Raw genomic sequence first — 17,982 nt, 5'->3', positions numbered from 1 at the left:
TCGTATAAAATTTAGATGAAGATAAGCGGAAGTTTTTAAATTTCAAATGGAAATGATATCTGTGTGCGACTGTGAGTAAGTAAATGTACTGCAAAAGCGTTAAAGCCACGCATTTCAGAAGTAAGTAATAGAATGACTCATTTTTCGTTATCGTGTGTCCGTAAAACTAGGGAGAAAAGTCCGTAAGTCTCTCGCGAAACATAAATTTCGTTTATACGATTTCTTGATCTTTTTAATAAAAAAAGTGCACTGCCGGATTTGTCTGAAACTGCAGAACTGTTGAGGGACTCATTCCGCCGACATCTGACTAAGGAAACGCCGGGGCGGTAGCTCTACGTGTTCGATCACAGTGACTGGGCCAACGACGAACTTGTAAACGGTTGTCATGGGACGTCCGCACCGAACAAATGCAACGAACAATACCGAACAAAATGAGATTTAAAAAAATAAAAGTAGCCAGTCGCACCGCGACCGTGCTGATAACGTCTGCCGATGTGCCTCGTGAACTGAGTCAGTGCCACAGAGACCGCTTGCTTCCTTCTGCTTTCGGTTGTTGCAACACCGATTTACAGTTACTCTATCGGGCTAGCTGCTACAGTGCACACGCGCTGTGTACATGGACGCTGGAATGTGGGGGCTCACTCCTTGCACAACGTATTCGTGACACACACAAACTACTAAAAGGACTTATGAATACTGAATTATTTACATAATTCTCTAAAATATTTGTGATGGTAATGAACGCCAGGGTTATCACACATCTCTGTAGTAATGGAATACTTCGTCAATCACTGTTCGGATTTTTCGAAAGGGACTCTTCTGAGATAGCTGTTTAAACATTTACTGAGAACAAAATAAATTTTTTACAGGATAAAAAGTTCTGGGCGCATCAGTCTGGAACCACGCCACCGCTACGGTCGCAGGTTCGAATCCTGCCTCGGGCATGGATGTGTGTAATGTCCTTAGGTTAGTTAGGTTTAAGTAGTTCAAAGTTCTAGGGGACTGATGACCACAGATGTTAAGTCCCATAGTGCTCAAAACCATTTTGAACAGGATAAAATATCAGCAGTTGGGATCTTCTGCGACTCTTATCGAAGAAATTTGACTGTATCAATCGTAATAGCCGCGCAGGATTAGCCGAGCGGTCTAAGGCGCTGCCGTCATGGACTGTGCGGCTGGTCCCGGCGGAGGTTCGAGTCCTCCCTCGGGCATGGGTGTGTATGTTTGTCCTTAGGATAATTTAGGTTACGTTGTGTGTAAGCTTAGGGACTGATGACCTTAGCAGTTAAGTCCCATAAGATTTCACACAAATTTGAACATTTTTTTTTCAATCGTAATATTGTATTAGACAAGTGTTTTTTTTTTTTTTTTTTTTTTTTTTTTTTTGACATGTCAGGCTTAAGAAAGAGAATGTAGAAAGCAACCCAGACTACTACAGTAATAAAAAGAGGGACACCACATAATCTGCATGGCGAGAAATTACAGTGGGAGTCCCATAAAGTCCGGTCATTGATCCACTACTGTTCGTGCTTTACGTTACTGCTTTGCCATTTTATTGTAATCAGGAGGCAGAATTAATCCTATTTGAAGATGGTACAAGTGCTGTTGTGAAGGTGAGCGAAGAGGCATCAACAGAAAAAAATATTAAATGATATTTTTGGAAAAGTTACGGACTGGTTTTACACAAATGGGGTAGCTTTAAACTTCGAAAAAACGCACCTCACCAGTTTTGTACTGTCAAAAATATCCCACTTCCTGTCAACCTAGTATGCCAAGTACACCAACAGGAAATAAAAATCAGGGTAGGTAGTTCTATGTTCTTAGCTGTGCATATTGATCAAAACTTATACTGAGGTGACAAAGTCATGACATAACGATATGCACATACGCAGACGGCGATAGTACTGCTTACACAAGATATAAAAGGGCAATACATCGGCAGAGCTGTTATTTGTACTGAAGTGATTCATGTTAAAAGGTCTTCACGTGATTATAGCCGCACGACGGGAATCAACAAATAGTTCAAATGGCTCTAAGCACGATGGGACTTAACTTCTGAGGTCATCAGTCCCCTAGACTTAGAACTACTTAAACCTAACTAACCCAAGGACATCACACACATCCATGCCCGAGGCAGGATTCGAACCTGCGACCGTAGCAACAGCGCGGTTCCGGACTGAAGCGCCTAGAACCGCTCGGTCACAGGGACCCGCGGGGATTTACACACTGAAACACTTCATTTCGGAAATCGTAAGGAAATGCAATAATCCAAGATGCACAGCGCCAAAAGAGTGCGTAGAATAGCACATTTCAGGCATTACCTCTCACCACGGACAAGATAGTGGCTGACAGACTTCATTTAATGACCGAGTGCAGCGGCGTTTTTGTAGAGTTGTCAGTGCTAACGGACAAGCAATACTGCGTGAAATAACCGCAGAAACCAATGTGGGACGTACGACGAACGTATCCGTTTGGACAGTGAGGCGAAATTTGACGTTACTGGACTGTGGCAGCAATGGCTGATGCCAGCACCTTTTCTAACAGCACATCGCCTGCAGCGCCTGTCCTGAGCTCGTGGCCGTATCGGTTCGATCGCAGACTAGGAAAGAGTGGCCTGGTCAGATGATCAGTTGGTAAGAGCTGATGGTAGGGTCCGAGTGTGGCACAGACCCCACGAAGCCATGGTGCCAAGATGTCAACAAGGCACTGTGCAAGCTGGTGGTGGCCCCATAATGGTGTGGGCTACGTTGACGTGGAATGGAATGGGTCCTCTGGTCCAAATGAACCAATGAGTGACTGGAAATGGTAATGTTCGGCTACCTAGAGACCATTTGCAGCCATTCATGGACTTCATGTTCCCAAACAACGATGGAATTTTTATGGCTGGCAATGCACCATGTCACCGGACCACAATTGTCCGCGACTGGTTTGAAGAATATTTTGGACAATTCACGCGAATGATTTGGCCATTCATACAGTCCGACATGAATCCCATCAAACGGTAGTAGGACATAATCGAGAGGTCAGTTCGTGCACAAAATTCTGCACCGGCTACACTTTCGCAATTATGGATGGCTATAAGGTAGCAAGCTCAATATTTCTGCAGAGGACTTTCAACGATTTGTCGACTCCATGCCACGTCGAGCTGCTGCACTAAGCCGGGTAAAAGGGGGTCCGATATATAGTGAGAGGTATCCCACGCCTTTTGTCATCTTAGTGTGAACTGGAAAACCATATACCGGTAACAGAGCTCCTAAAACGTTTAGTTTCGGATACTTTTGCCATGAGAATAATTGCAAACTTTGGTTTTATATACGTCAGTAAGTTAACATTTTGCATGTTCTCGTTCACTAATGTTGTACAGGATAATATTCTGGTGTAACTCCATGTAGATGTAGATGTAGATGTAGATGTAGATGTCTTAGACGGAATTTCTAGTTGGTGTGGTGAATGGTATGCTCTAAACGTAGCAAAATGTAAGATAATGGAAATGAGTAGGAAAAACAAATCCATAATGTTCGAACACAGCATTAGTAGTGTCCTGCTTGACATAGTCACTTCGTTAAAATATCTAGGCATTGAAAAGCGATATGATATAGAACGAGCATGTGAGGATTGTGGTAGGGAAGGTGAATGTTCGACTTCGGTTTATTGGGAGAATTCTAGGAAAGAGTAAAGTAGATATTATATAGGACGCTAGCGCGACCATTCTTGAGTACTGATCGAGTGTTTGGGATCCGTACCAGGTCGGACAGAAGGAAGACATCGAAGCAATTCAGAGGCGGGCTGCTAGATTTCTTACCAGTAGGTTCGATCAACACGCAAGCATTACGGAGATGTTTCAAGGACTCAAATGGGAATTCCTGGAGGAAAAGCAACCTTCTTCTCGAAGGACACTAACTGAGAAAGTCTGAGAACCGAGAACTGAAGCCGACTGCAGAACGGTCGTTTTTCTCTCTCCCAATTTTCGAGTGGAACAGGAAAGGAAATGGCTAGCAGTCGTTCCGGATACCTTCCGCCAAGCACCGTAGGGTGGCTTGCGGAATATGTGTGCAGATATAGATGTTCAAGTTCCGAAAAAATCAGTAAGAGTTTTTATTTCTATTAACTATTGGCATAACACGTTTTAATCAATTTTTAATGTTATTACATCCTGCCTTGCAACGAAATCAGTGGGAAGGATAATCTTACTTCTTCGGCACCAGTTCCTCAAACCTCGGCAGAAGGCTGGAAACTGCAATTCGCACCTCTTCTTCACATTCATTGGCGGTCTATATTTCGTGTTGATGACAATCAGTGCTGAAAAACCTACGTCACATAAGCCGGATGATGCGAAAAGTAGGGCCTATCAAAAATCGTAGGCTCTTGTTACCTACTTGTGGATACTCCTGTTCCACAGTGCGTAATTTCTAAAATTTTATGGAACGTACCTCTTCAATCACATAACCCCCTGACCCTTCCTCACTCCCTCCAGCCCTAAAAATCCCAAGTTTCTATTTCTGAAAACTCGTTAAACAATGAGAAATCATTTTTTACAAAATACTGTTCTGATATTCAGGTTTTTAGAAGGTAATTCTTACCAGCGGAAAAATGCTCGTATTGGAGCACAATAAAGGCAAATATGCTGCCGTTTAAAAGACTCCTACTGAAAAGTGCGGTACCAGCTGCCTCATTCTACCTTCCTCAGCGCCTTTAAAAAAATTCTCAAAAATGTTGGTTCGCGAACATATTCACGTTCTGGTTAACACGCAATTCATCTCTCTCTCACTTCCAAAAGTCTCACTAACCGCAACTCCGTCACACCCGCTAATCCATTGCTGTAAGTGGATCATACCCATCCACTCCCACTTGTCCATTCTGTCATTTCGTTCAGCCCAACTCATCCTCATTATCTCTTTGTGTCTCTCTAACTGCCACTGTCTCCTGTTTCACGGCCACAGTCGCCTTCGTTCCGTCCTGCTACTATTGTCTCCATTCAGTGCCACTGTCTCCCTCTTTCTCTCTCTTACTGCTACTGTCTCATTCATTCCTTACCATTGCTGTGTCTCATCTTACTGTCACTATCTCTCTCCTCCTTGTTGTTATTGCCATAGACTCTCCCTCTCTCATTGATACTGGCTCTCACCCACTTCCACTTTCTCCTCCTCTTTATTCCCGTGCCACTTCCACTGCCTCCATCACTCTTTTCTCTGCACTGTTCAGTCACTGTCAACTAAGCTGGGGTCCAAAATTAAAGCAATAAACCGCTATTTCTCCGACCTGTGCTTAAGTCACGATATAATCATACCAACTATCAACAGATGTCCGTAAGATCGTGTTCTCCACGGAAGGTGGCATTCCGGTCAACGGACAACCACGCCAGCGACGACCACCTATCAAACGACGTAGTATTTGTCGGGTAGTTCCGCATCCACAATCGCTGAGTACACAGTCACAGACGCTGCAGTATGGCACAGAGAAGACGCCTGCCAGACTCTATGCAGTGGAGAGGCGTAGGAAAAATAGAAGTAGGACAGTCGCAAACTGACGTGATCCGATGGCATAATGTGAACTGTTCTGCTGTTTCTCGGATGAGGCGACAGTTTACAGAGACCAAAACTGCATCCCGGAGACCAGGACACGGCCGACCATGTGTGACAGCAGACAGAGTGGACCGTTATTTGGCTGTAAGGGCACGAGAGTACCGCCTAGTATTGCACGGCAAGTGGCATCTGATCTTACAGCAGTCACTGGACGTGTTGTATCGAGGCAAACAGTGTACAGAAGGTTGTGGCAGGGTGGGAATTTATACTGCTTTGAAACTTCCTGGCAGATTAAAACTGTGTGCCCGACCGAGACTCGAACTCGGGACCTTTGCCTTTCGCGGGCAAGTGCTCTACCATCTGAGCTACCGAAGCACGACTCACGTCCGGTACTCACAGCTTTACTTCTGGGGTAGCTCAGATGGTAGAGCACTTGCCCGCGAAAGGCAAAGGTCCCAAGTTCGAGTCTCGGTCGGGCACACAGTTTTAATCTGCCAGGAAGTTTCATATCAGTGCACACTCCGCTGCAGAGTGAAAATCTCATTCTGTGTTATACTGCTTTGTGTGCAAAATAAAGACAACTTGCAAAATTTCCGTTTCTTGCTTTAATTTTGGATAACAGTGTATGTTCCACTGCCGCTGCTTCTCTTTCTCTCACACTCCCATTATCTCCTTCGCTCTTTCTATACCACAACCACTGCCTGATATCTTTTAGGATTTATCACTTTTCCTTCTCTTCCCCACTGCCAATGTCTCCTTCCCCCTCAGCATAAAAAATTCACAAATATGTTCGCATGCCAAAATTTATGGGGAAATTTTAAGGGTATAGAGGAGGGTAAGGCAACGGCCTTGCCGCAGTGGATACACCGGTTCCCGTCAGATCACCGAAGTTATGCGCTGTCGGGCGTGGCCGGCACTTGGATGAGTGACCACCTGGGCCGCCATGCACTGTTGCCATTTTTCGGGGTGCACTCAGCCTCGTGATGCCAATTGAGGAGTTACTCGACCAGATAGTAGCGGCTCCTGTCAAAGAAAACCATCACAACGACCGGGAGAGTGGTTTGCTGACCACATGCCCATCCTATCCGCTTCCTCGGCTGAGGATGACACGGTGGTTGGATAGTCCCGATGGGCCACTTGTGGCCTGAAGGCGGAGTAGAGGGGGATAGAATGAGGCAGCTGGTACCCCAATTTTCAGTCGGACTCTTTTAAACGAATGATATTAGCATTTTTCCTCTGGTTCCCTTCTCTTCCCTGCCACAGTTTTGGTCTCTTCCTTCTCAAGAATTATGAGTCAGTAAATGTCCATAGTTTACTTATGTGAAATAGAAATAACCGAAAATTAATTTTACATCTCAGACAGGATTTTACGTACACAGAAATTCTGCATGTGCTTCAGCACTGCAACAATCGATTACCAGAGCCTTTCTGATGATAACGGAGACACATTACAGCACATTTCCCCGTGCTGCGTCAATTTGTGAACTACTTTTTCGCCTCACACCGGATATTATGAGCGTATTTCACGTTGTACACGTAGGGTAAATTTCAGCCTATGTATTTCGGAAACGGATAAAGATATAAAGAAAATTTTCAAGGTTCTCTAACGAACCTCACTCACATGAGCTAATAACTTCGAACCTCTGTGTGTCGAATACCAATAAAGAAATCATGAAAATTTTTAAGGTTAGTCGAGAGAAAAATTTCAACCATTTGCTACGCATAGCCGCCTTGGAATCCGTGGCACAGTTTTGGTATGAAAACCGGTAAAAACCATTTTTGTGGTTTTCTGTGCAACCACCCACATGCCTCCAAAATTCTTTTAAGGCTCACCGTAGACCACACTAAATACAAAAGAACCACCTGATTTGCTCCGTTTGCCTTAGCAGGAAGAAGAGCGTAACATTCATACTGTAGGATAGCGACAGTACGACGATCCTTCTGTTAGGTATACAAATGGTCCCTAGTCCAAGGGGTATCCAAAGCAGTTGACCCTACCCTTCTATCACCAATGGAACCCGAGATAGGAGACCCGGAAGAGTCCCATTTTTATGCGCGGCTTTTGGAATATATTAGGTAGTGCTTGGCTGTCACATGCGTCCCGATAATCAAAGTAATAAAACGACAAGAATTAATACAAACAACAGATGCTACCGTCTGCCCCTGCTGTATAGGTAATCCAGGATGAGTTGAGCGTCGACCTATGTTCTAAGAGGGGTATGGGGCAAGGAAAGAGAAACAGATCTCGGGCGCCACGGGCAAGGTGATGTGAGGCAAAGGATGTTTACACATCGGCTCGAAAGGCTGCCAATTTCAGCCTTGTGTGCGCCGCATGCAGCAGATCAGAAGCTATGGCATAAACTTACGACATGGAAAAAGCAAGATTTCGTGAAAGCACATTATACAGACTCTTGCGTTCAGAGACTCCTTACGTTATTTGTTTCTCACTGACAAACGTAACAGGAGTCGTCGCCGTGCTGCTAGGTCGCTGAGGATGCTGGCAGTCGTAAACAAAAGGCGGTGTGTACCGATCACAACTTCGGAACAAAGATCAACTTATCTTGGCTGGATGCTGTCTGGGGATGCTGGCGGTCGTAAACAAAAGACAGTCGACACGAAGGTTACCGATAGGTACGATCACAATTTCGGAAAGAAACTAAACGTATCTTGAGTATACTGTGTACACACGCACACACATACACACAGTACCTCGCCCCACATCCCTGTCCATCGCATCACGTTGGTCACCCATTGTCACGCTCAATGGGGCCGGCGCAGCGGCATATTATAGTTATGTTCCGATTTAATTACGCGTGTACTATTTTAAATCTCAGGTATTGTTACAGTGAGTTTAAAAAAATCCCTCGGAGGTGCCGGAACACCGTTCCGGCCGAAATTAAGCCCTTGTCACGTTTATTTCTTGTAACGTTGCTTTCTCTTACGGGTAACTCTTAAATATCCCAAATCACTTCTGCTACGTAACGTCTTTTTCTTTAAATAGAAATGAATCTATGTAAACTTGCGACGGTTGAAATTCGACGAAATGTGAACAGGCTGTGTATCCGGTGTATATCAGGATACGTAACTTGGTATCTGCTCGTTGTCGTGGAGTTCTTGCCAAGAACTGGATTCACATTTTAGGTCCATTCAGTGTGCTATATGTATTACCAAACATATACATCTTTAAATTCTTCATTTGTGTAGCCATGTTGTCCGCAGTTGCTTTACAATTCTTGAGGGTATTTTTGTTCTGTCGTTGCAACTGCAAAAATGCGTGATTTTTTTTTCCCACCAGGAGCGTTTCGCTTTATTGGGGTAAAGCATCACCAGTGGTGGTGATTTTCGCTTGATTTCTCACTTACAGCGGGAAATGCCGTCTGCAAGCACATCGTTGATGTTTTTGTTCTTTAGACACTGGTAGCTGTGGTCTAATTTTTAGTTGTTCCGCAGAACTATGCATTTCTTACGTTTTTCATTCCACAACTTGCTGTTTACTGTATACAGTTCTGCAGAACTATGCATATCTTAGGTTTTTCACACAACACTTTTCCGCATACCACTGTTTACCTTGATGGGATACATACAATGAACTGAATTTTTAAAGGATGTCACAAAGATAATGCAGTTTCAGAATACCGTCACTGTCTACGAACTTCTCGGAACTCAAATGTTTCTCTTGAACAAGGTAAGAGTAAAATAAAAGTTCATTCCCAAGTTCATACACATTTTTGAAGATATTCGCATGCGAGAGTCAGGTAGAGTTACTGCAAAAAATTAGGGACGTGTGCTCAGTTCCCAAGCCTGTGCATATTTCTTGGAAACGTCTTAACTAAAGTGGTCGCCTTTTAATGATTCCCTTCGATCACTGATTGAAGAACCTCATGACGGAGAGAGTTTCTCGGCGAATAAAAGTGTTATCAAATAGCATGGTGAGCCTCTTTACGAAAGTCTTCAGTCCCGTGTAACAGCCAGCCATACTACGATATCCATGAGTAAATATGGATATCACACCATCTTTCCAAATTAATATTGTCTTTAAACATAAAATGGTGTAGTATTTCAACAATAGTTGTTGATTTCGTTCTAGGCGTTATTTTCCTGCACATAAGAAGATCCTCATGAAATTTGTTGACACGTATAAGCGGCACACAATTTGGATCACGTAATTGTGGTAGCCTGTAGCTTCATCCAGCTGAATAGCGAAATGACCATTACATTTCAGTTTTTCAACCAAGTAATTATTAATGTCGTCAGCCTATCGAATATTTGGCAACTAATAGTGTTGTCTGACACAGGCACATTTATTTATTTAGTTATTTATTTAGCGCCCATAATATCACATTCATGATATTGGACTTGTCAAAGTACAAAAGATATGCAATATTATATATTTACATCATGTAGAAAATCTTGTCATTCGTATCAACACAACTTTATAACAAAACATTATTCTGCTTAAACAGATTATAAAATTATAGACGTACATACAGCTAAAATAAAAGCTAGCGAAACTCCTTGGTTGATTTTAGTAAAACTATTAAATACCTGTACCGTAGTTAAATAGGTATAGTAACATATGGCACAAAAGTTAGGTGCATAATTAGTGTGTCGACTAGCAACTTAGTCACTGAAAGCGATGTCTGAAATCCGTAGATCCAGATTCTTTTTTGAGAGAATTTCCTAATTTAAAGACTTTACAAATTATTACTACTGGTTTACGTATTTGTCTAAAAGAAAAATTGTCAGAAGATATGTTGAACAACCGTAGTAATTATACATGACTTTAGTAATGGAATACTTCACATTTGTATCAGACCTAAATTTGCGTTTTTCTTTTGAGTTGCATATATAAAAACTTTGACCATGTTCGTTATTTTCAAACGACTTTCACGGCAAATTTTCTAGAATTTAAGTGCTCAGTGGCGAGTTTTCTTCAAATGGAACATACCAGTAGACGTACACAGTTAAACAGTTTTTATATATATCACATCAGTATAAAAGAATATATTTTTTGTATATTTTATGTTCTACTTTCCCTGATGGATAATGAAATAATTTGGAAATTACAGAATTAAAAGGTAGCTTTGCAAAACTAAAAAATAATCGAAATATTATATTTTCATTCATTCCACTCCGTTTAATACAGAGCACATTTTTAATGTAACTACAACAATTCAGTAAATCTAGTTCTCTCTGCTTTTTATTAAAAGCTTTTAAAGATCTCAGGAATCACCTTAAACGGAAATAAATTGTTTCTCTTTCACTGTTTAGCGCTGGAATAAGAATTATAGATTCCTATATGGAACTTATTTTAAAAGAAATAAACAATTCAATTTCACCAGCACTACATGATATAGTTTCAAAGGTCTTATGAAGAGCCCAAAGAAAAGCGACTATGGAAGGGGGGGGGGGGCGGGGGGCTGATATGTCATTTGTGGATTGTGTGAAAAAATGGTGTCGAACCGGAACCGGCTCAAGAAGAATGGCATTTGGGAAGTTTTGAAATGTGGATGTGGGGAACAATGCTTAATCTCAAGTGGACTACACGCTTATAAACGTAGAAGTACCGTAATGAAGTAAACAGGGGAAGAAAGAAAATAGTTGAAAGTGATCAGAAAGAGGAAATGGGATGAGGTACGAAAAGAACTGCAATGATAGACGACAATAGAAATGGACGAACATACAAACAGATGAGGTAAGATGGTCAGATCAGACAACGATGAAGAGCCTCCAGTTGAAACCTGTTATACGACAGTTACACTGAATAAGAACGGAAAAAAGCGCACTACATTTGAAACTATTGTGTTCTGTGACTCACCCACTTTTGTAGCCGGGTGATACTCCCAGTCACCTGACGATGAAAAGTTACTTCTTTCGAGGTTTCATCATAAGGAATTATTCTGCTTTCCGAAAAAAAGGTATACAGATTTGTTATGAATACCTTGTTGTCCGCAAAATCAATGGGGTATATCTGGAGCAAACATCGTTACACCGAAGTAATAGGATTTCTCTTTAAACCTCAACGGATTATGAGAAACGTACATGAAATCAATGTTAAAATTTATGGCAGCGGTGGGATTCGAACCCACGCGGAGCAAACATCGTTACACCGAAGTAATAGGATTTCTAGATTAGATTAGATTAGATTAGATTAATACTAGTTCCATGGATCATGAATACGATATTTCGTAATGATGTGGAACGAGTCGAATTTTCCAATACATGACATAATTAGGTTAATTTAACAACATACTTAAGTTAATATAACAACTTTATTTTTTTGTGTTTTTTTAATTTTTATTTTTTTTATTTTTTTAATATTTTTTTTCTTAATTTATATCTAAAAATTCCTCTATGGAGTAGAAGGAGTTGTCATTCAGAAATTCTTTTAATTTCTTCTTCTTTAAACCTCAACGGATTATGAGAAACGTACATGAAATCAATGTTAAAATTTATGGCAGCGGTGGGATTCGAACCCACGCGGAGCGAACATCGTTACACCGAAGTAATAGGATTTCTCTTTAAACCTCAACGGATTATGAGAAACGTACATGAAATCAATGTTAAAATTTATGGCAGCGGTGGGATTGATTCGAACCCACGCGGAGCAAACATCGTTACACCGAAGTAATAGGATTTCTCTTTAAACCTCAACGGATTATGAGAAACGTACATGAAATCAATGTTAAAATTTATGGCAGCGGTGGGATTCGAACCCACGCCTCCGAAGAGACTGGTGCCTTAAACCAGCGCCTTAGACCGCTCGGCCACGCTACCCACGAGTATCCTCAACCTTAAGAATGTGTAGAAATGGGCGGGTTATGGGGGAAATTGCGAAATACCTTTATTTTATATGTATTGTAATACATATACGTAGTACTGCCAGTAAGGTAGTACTCATTGCTATATTGTATGTTAGCTGTCGTATGGTTTACCAACACCGCTCTTATGTATATTAACCTTAACTGTATGAGGCCGCGCCCCTCGTTAGTCCAAGACCACCTACAATAAATTGTGGGTGTTCTTGGTTAGTTTTTCGTCTGTGGATCCTAATGCATTTCTAACTTGTCATATACGAAGAAGATCTGAACTCCTAAATGTGGTAGTCTAATCATACCACATGTCCCGTAAGTTTGATACAGCTTTACGTCATCATAAGTTTTTTACGCATTTGTCTTTCAAAATGACATCTTATGGTAAATTTTAGCGTCACCCACGATCTACTGGTCACAATCAGATCCATTCCAGTTGTTCGCACATAAAACGGACATAAAAGGCAATTAGAAATGTACGATACTTCCGGCGAGAGGAAATGTGGTCGGACAACCCCTAGTAACAAGTATGATGAGAGTCACGGTGAAAGCAGCAACTATAACAGAAATTTGACCTGGAAACATGACCATAACTAAGGTGAAAAAAATAATTGGAACAGAAATACTAAAATACAAAGATCAAGTCTCAGGCCGATTTGACATTCTAAGTAGTGTGGGAGAAAATTATGAAATGACGAGCAGTAAGTGCCGGGGTAGAATAAAAGAAGTCGTCGTCACCGCTGCAAGTAATAACCTACGGAAAGTGAGAAAAAGAGTAGTTTGACCAAGAATTTGAGGAAGCTCAAAACAAGGTTATGAAATTATGCATAAAATGGCTGCAAGCAAATAAGAATCCTGACATGTCTGCAGGCACAAAAACAGGCTAATAAAATAAATTGCAAGAGAAAGAAACAATATTGATACCGAAAACAACTCACAATATTCGTAAATATTATCAAAATAACAACATTTTAATCAGCAATTAAGAAGGCCAAACAGTAGCAACTCAAACAATAAAATAAAAACCATATGGCACATCATAAAAAGTGAGACAAATAGGAACATAAAACCTGACAATAATAACCACAATGTTGCAGCCTCAGATTTCAACTATTTTTTTCTCACTACAGCTGAGAAAACAGTGAACCATAATAAACAGTCTCACACAGAAGCTATTGAACTACTTAACCGCATGTAAAAAACAACTAAAGTAGCACTTCATTTAAGAAGTACAGCTCCTAAAGAAATTGAAAAAACCATAAAGTTACTCAAAAACTCAGATTCCTGTGGATACGGTGGCATATCAAGTAGGATTTTAAAATCATGTGCAGACTTAATCAGTTATATATTGTGCTATTTGTCCAAACAATCTATGGAAACTGGTGTGTTCCCAGATATATTAGAACAAGCAGGAGTGATGTCAATCCACAAAAGTGGAGCAAGGGATGAAATATCCAACTATCTGCCCATCTCTCTGTTGCCAATGTTCTCAAAGGTTTTTGAGAGAATAGTGTATGATAGGATTTATAGTCACACTACACAAAATGGCTCACTGGCTCTTACACATTTCAGCTTTTGTAAGGGCTCCTCTACAGACAGAGCTGTATTTAACCTAACAGATGAAACTTTAGGTGAACTAAATTACAAAAGGTATCCAATGGGGATATTTTGTGACCTTGCAAAGGCATTTGACTGTGTAGATCACAACACACACTTAAAAAAGCTTCCACATTATGGCATTAAAGACAAATCTTTGATTTGGGTGGAATCATACTTACAGAACAGGAAGCAAAGGGTTGTCTTAAGGGGGACAGGTACAGTATTAAAATCAGACTGGGGAAATATGAAGTATGGAGTCCCGCAGGGCTCGATTCTTGGGCCACTAATTTTCCTAATCTACATTAATGATTACCAATCATAATTAATAACAGAGCAAAAATAGCAATGTTTGCCGACAATAGAAGTATCCTCATAAAAGGACCCAACTCCACAATGCAGGATACAGCCATGACAGTCTCTACTCAAGTACACAAATGGTTTTTCTCTGCCTCGTGATGACTGGGTGTTGTGTGATGTCCTTAGGTTAGTTAGGTTTAAGTCGTTCTAAGTTCTAGGGGACTGATGACCATAGATGTTAAGTCCCATAGTGCTCAGAGCCATTTGAACACAAATGGTTCACTGTGAATAGGCTAACCTTAAATCTTTCAAAAACCAATATGATACACTTTCTGAAAAAAATAAAGTTCCTGAAGTACATGTTAACAATCACAAAATTAATGAAACCACACATACAAAATTCCTAGGTATCCAGATAGTCAGTCACCTAAGATGGAAAGAACAAATTGATCAGCTGGTCAAGAAACTTAGCTCGTTTTGCAATAAGAACTCTCCATCAGAAATAATGTTGTTGTCATATTTTGCATATTTCCATTCTGTTCTGTCTTATGGCATAATCTTCTGGGGAAATGCTGCAATTGTTGAAAAAGTCTTCAAAATACAAAAACAAGCACTGAGACTAATATGTGGGGTCCCTAATGAGGCCTCTTGCAGAGGTCTCTTCAAATCTCTCAGGATACTTACAATCCTAGGTCAGTATATATACTCACTGATGTTATTTGTAGCCAACAATTGGGAATTGTTTCAGAAAAATTGTGACATTCACAACCATGACACAAGACAGGTGAAAAATTTTCACCAAGGCTCTGCAACTGAGTCAGGTATAAAGGTCTTCAATAAGCTCTGTACCAATATAAAAAAAGAAATAATGTATAGGTTTTCAAAAGGAAACTGAAATTACTCCTCATCAAATAAACTTTCTATAAAATGAATGAATACTTAAAGTTATAAGGAATAAGAGTTGGGGAAACTGCCTAAGAAAAGCACTTCCTTAAAGATAAAGTGTGATGCTGTTACTTGTAGTTTAATTAAAATTGTGGTGATAAAATGTAAATTTATCTATGACATTATGAGAAAATGTGAACTCCCATGTATCCCACACTCTTGAGCATTCACTTAAACCTCTTCTTAAGGAATGCAGTTAAAATTTGTATTCAATCCAAACCATGACCATGAAGCAAATTTACCTGCTTATATATGTTAGTAGCATAAAAATATGCACTATCACTAATTCTACTATTTTAAACAGTCACTTAAACTGTTTTGGCATTAGGCAGGCTTTAATACTGCATGTAAGTAATTGTTCTTGGTAAATAAACAAATGTCTGTGCAATGTGATGTATAAATGTTCATCTACTACTGTATTGTATCAATTGACTTGTCCTATATTACTTGTACACTGGTTGTATAATATGTACTCAACAGGATCAAATAAATAAATAAATAAAATTAAAAATGTATGACACAGTCAACAAAACTGAAAGAAGCTTTAATCACAAACATAAGGCCATGAAGTATAAGGATGGTAATTTGATTTGCCTAATGAACCAAACAAAATTTTATCAACAAGCAAGTAATATTTTGACAATATAGTTGACTACTCTGATCCAGACTCGCCAATTACAAATTCCAGCAGCAGCTCTTACAATGATCATATTCCAGAAACAACATATGAACACGTGCTGGGAAGTATTAAATGCCTACAAATGGTAAGGCAAGTGGGAGGAATTCCAGCTGAAATACTAAAATATGAAGGAGAGGCACTGTATAGAAGTTTGTTTCACCTGATATATACATACTATAATCAGAGAAACTGAGACCATAACAACAGAACCAAAAGAATCATTAATAGTCCACACACATAAAAATGAGACAGGGAAGACTTAAGAACCTATAGGGAATATCATTAGGGCAATTTCATCTCAAATCATACAGGGCATGTCAATTCATGATCATGCATTTCTATGGACTATCATGAAAAAATAACAGGTACTACATTATTAGACCACAGCAACACAAAGTCATGAAAATAACAATAAAATAACAGACCCACAAACATCAGTAAAAGAGAGACAGACACAACAAGCAAGCACACCTACCCCCCCCCCCCCCTCAAAGATCTGGTATCACGCAAGTAAACTCTGTCTTTGTTGTTTCAAGTAATCTTTAATGATCTTTTAGCTGTTGTTTTTGGACAAACATCATTGTGAATTTGTGCAGTCAATAAAGTGTTTTGTATTGCAACTTGAGATTCATCTTTTAACACAGAAAGCAACTGCCTATAAAGAGTATGACAGGAAACTGGCAACAAGTCTGTGTCCACCTGTGTTAAAGTACTTTATCAAAGTTATTTTCTCTCCCCTCATCCACCTTTTAGCAAAGAGTTGTTACTGTGGCTTTTTGGTACACTTGCCTTGTCCGCCATAGAGCTCATTGGTGACAAGACTTTTCTCATGTGGTCTATGGCTCTTGCTGTGTGCTAGTTTGTTTGCTGGAGTAGCGGTCTATTTTTTTTCTCACTGGTTATGAAGTTTCAGCAAATGGATTTTTCGTTGTGTGCTGCTTTGTTTTGAGAGGGCAGTGTTTTCCTGTGTTTCGTGTTCTCGTAGCCTATATTCAGTGGCTTTAGTTGCATTCTGCAAATCTTTTGATGGTACCTTTGTGTCCCACTGGTTGTCTTCCATTCATGTGTTGTTGCCAAAGAAATTCTCTTAGTTGATGCTGTTGGTCTGTATTGTTTACAATGGTTAATTAGTGCCTTTTTTTTTATTTCTGTGACAGTTCAAGTCCCAGACTTGGCAGTGTATTTTTGTCTCGAGTTTGAGTGCCCTTTTACATTACCATGTCTATCCCATTGGTGAAGTCGTCTGTCTCATGTTGTTCACTGACAGGAGCAGCAAATTCAGAAACTGCTGCAGGACTTAACACAGCTTTTGGCTGCAAAAGCCGTATCTCACGCTGCTCCTGTTTCTGCAACAAAGTTTTAGGTGTTTGACAGCCAGGAGGAGGACAGGGTTATGTACCATCAACTGGGACTGCATTTCATAGCTTAAGGCATGCCAAATTCGCAGTGCAGTGGTCACGTTCTTGTGTTGTTGGGTTTTCTTGGACTCTCATCCGGAAGATGTAGACTACAACTTGTTGGAGAAACACTTTATTTAGTTGTGCATTTTAATTGTAGTGACAGACAAATGCAACATGTGCACACTTCGACACGGTGTCTTCGCCTACCAGTCTTCACCAAAGTGTTCCAATGAGTATTCACGAACACGGTCAGGATGGGGTATCCACAAGTGGCATACTGGACCACCTTCAGTCAGGTTGTTTGCTATGTTGTTGTATCATGCAACATTCAGTTTCATGTTCACAGAATTCCACGAAAGCAGTCCCACCGCTCACAGGCCAGCCCTTGCTTCTGACACCGTCAGATGCCACCTCTCTCGTTGTTGGTTTCAGTCTTGTCATTGCCCGCTCTATTAGAGCTGTCTCTCTTGTTGTAGCCAAGCCTGTCAGCAGTGGCATCAGACTTTTCCACAGCCCGCAGATCGACAGCCCTGTCACAGTCAGCCCGCCTGCAATGAAATCAGTCATGCAGTCAGTCTGCACATCACCAGCCCTGTCACAGCCAACTCTCTTAGTCATCAACACATCTGTCACAACAATGTTCGTCCTGTTGTAAATCCTGCGAGCTAACATCCCAAAGATGTTCAGGCTCACATGCGCTTCCTCTTCATCGAAATGTTTTGGACGAA

General features: G+C 40.7%; 1 non-coding gene and 1 pseudogene across 1 annotated transcript; one reads left to right on the top strand and one right to left on the bottom strand.

Moving 5' to 3' along the window:
* The first annotated feature begins 6,361 nt into the window (after nt 1-6,361).
* LOC124722069 lies at nt 6,362-6,479 on the top strand (annotated as a pseudogene).
* Nucleotides 6,480-12,217: 5,738 nt separating this feature from the next.
* Trnal-aag lies at nt 12,218-12,299 on the bottom strand. Its single transcript has one exon. It is a non-coding gene; the product is annotated as a tRNA-Leu (tRNA).
* Between the last annotated feature and the right edge of the window lie 5,683 nt (nt 12,300-17,982).

The sequence above is a fragment of the Schistocerca piceifrons genome, chromosome 1 (assembly GCF_021461385.2).
Source record: "Schistocerca piceifrons isolate TAMUIC-IGC-003096 chromosome 1, iqSchPice1.1, whole genome shotgun sequence".
Lineage (NCBI taxonomy): Eukaryota > Metazoa > Arthropoda > Insecta > Orthoptera > Acrididae > Schistocerca > Schistocerca piceifrons.
This window is presented reverse-complemented; position numbering and strand designations above follow the sequence as displayed.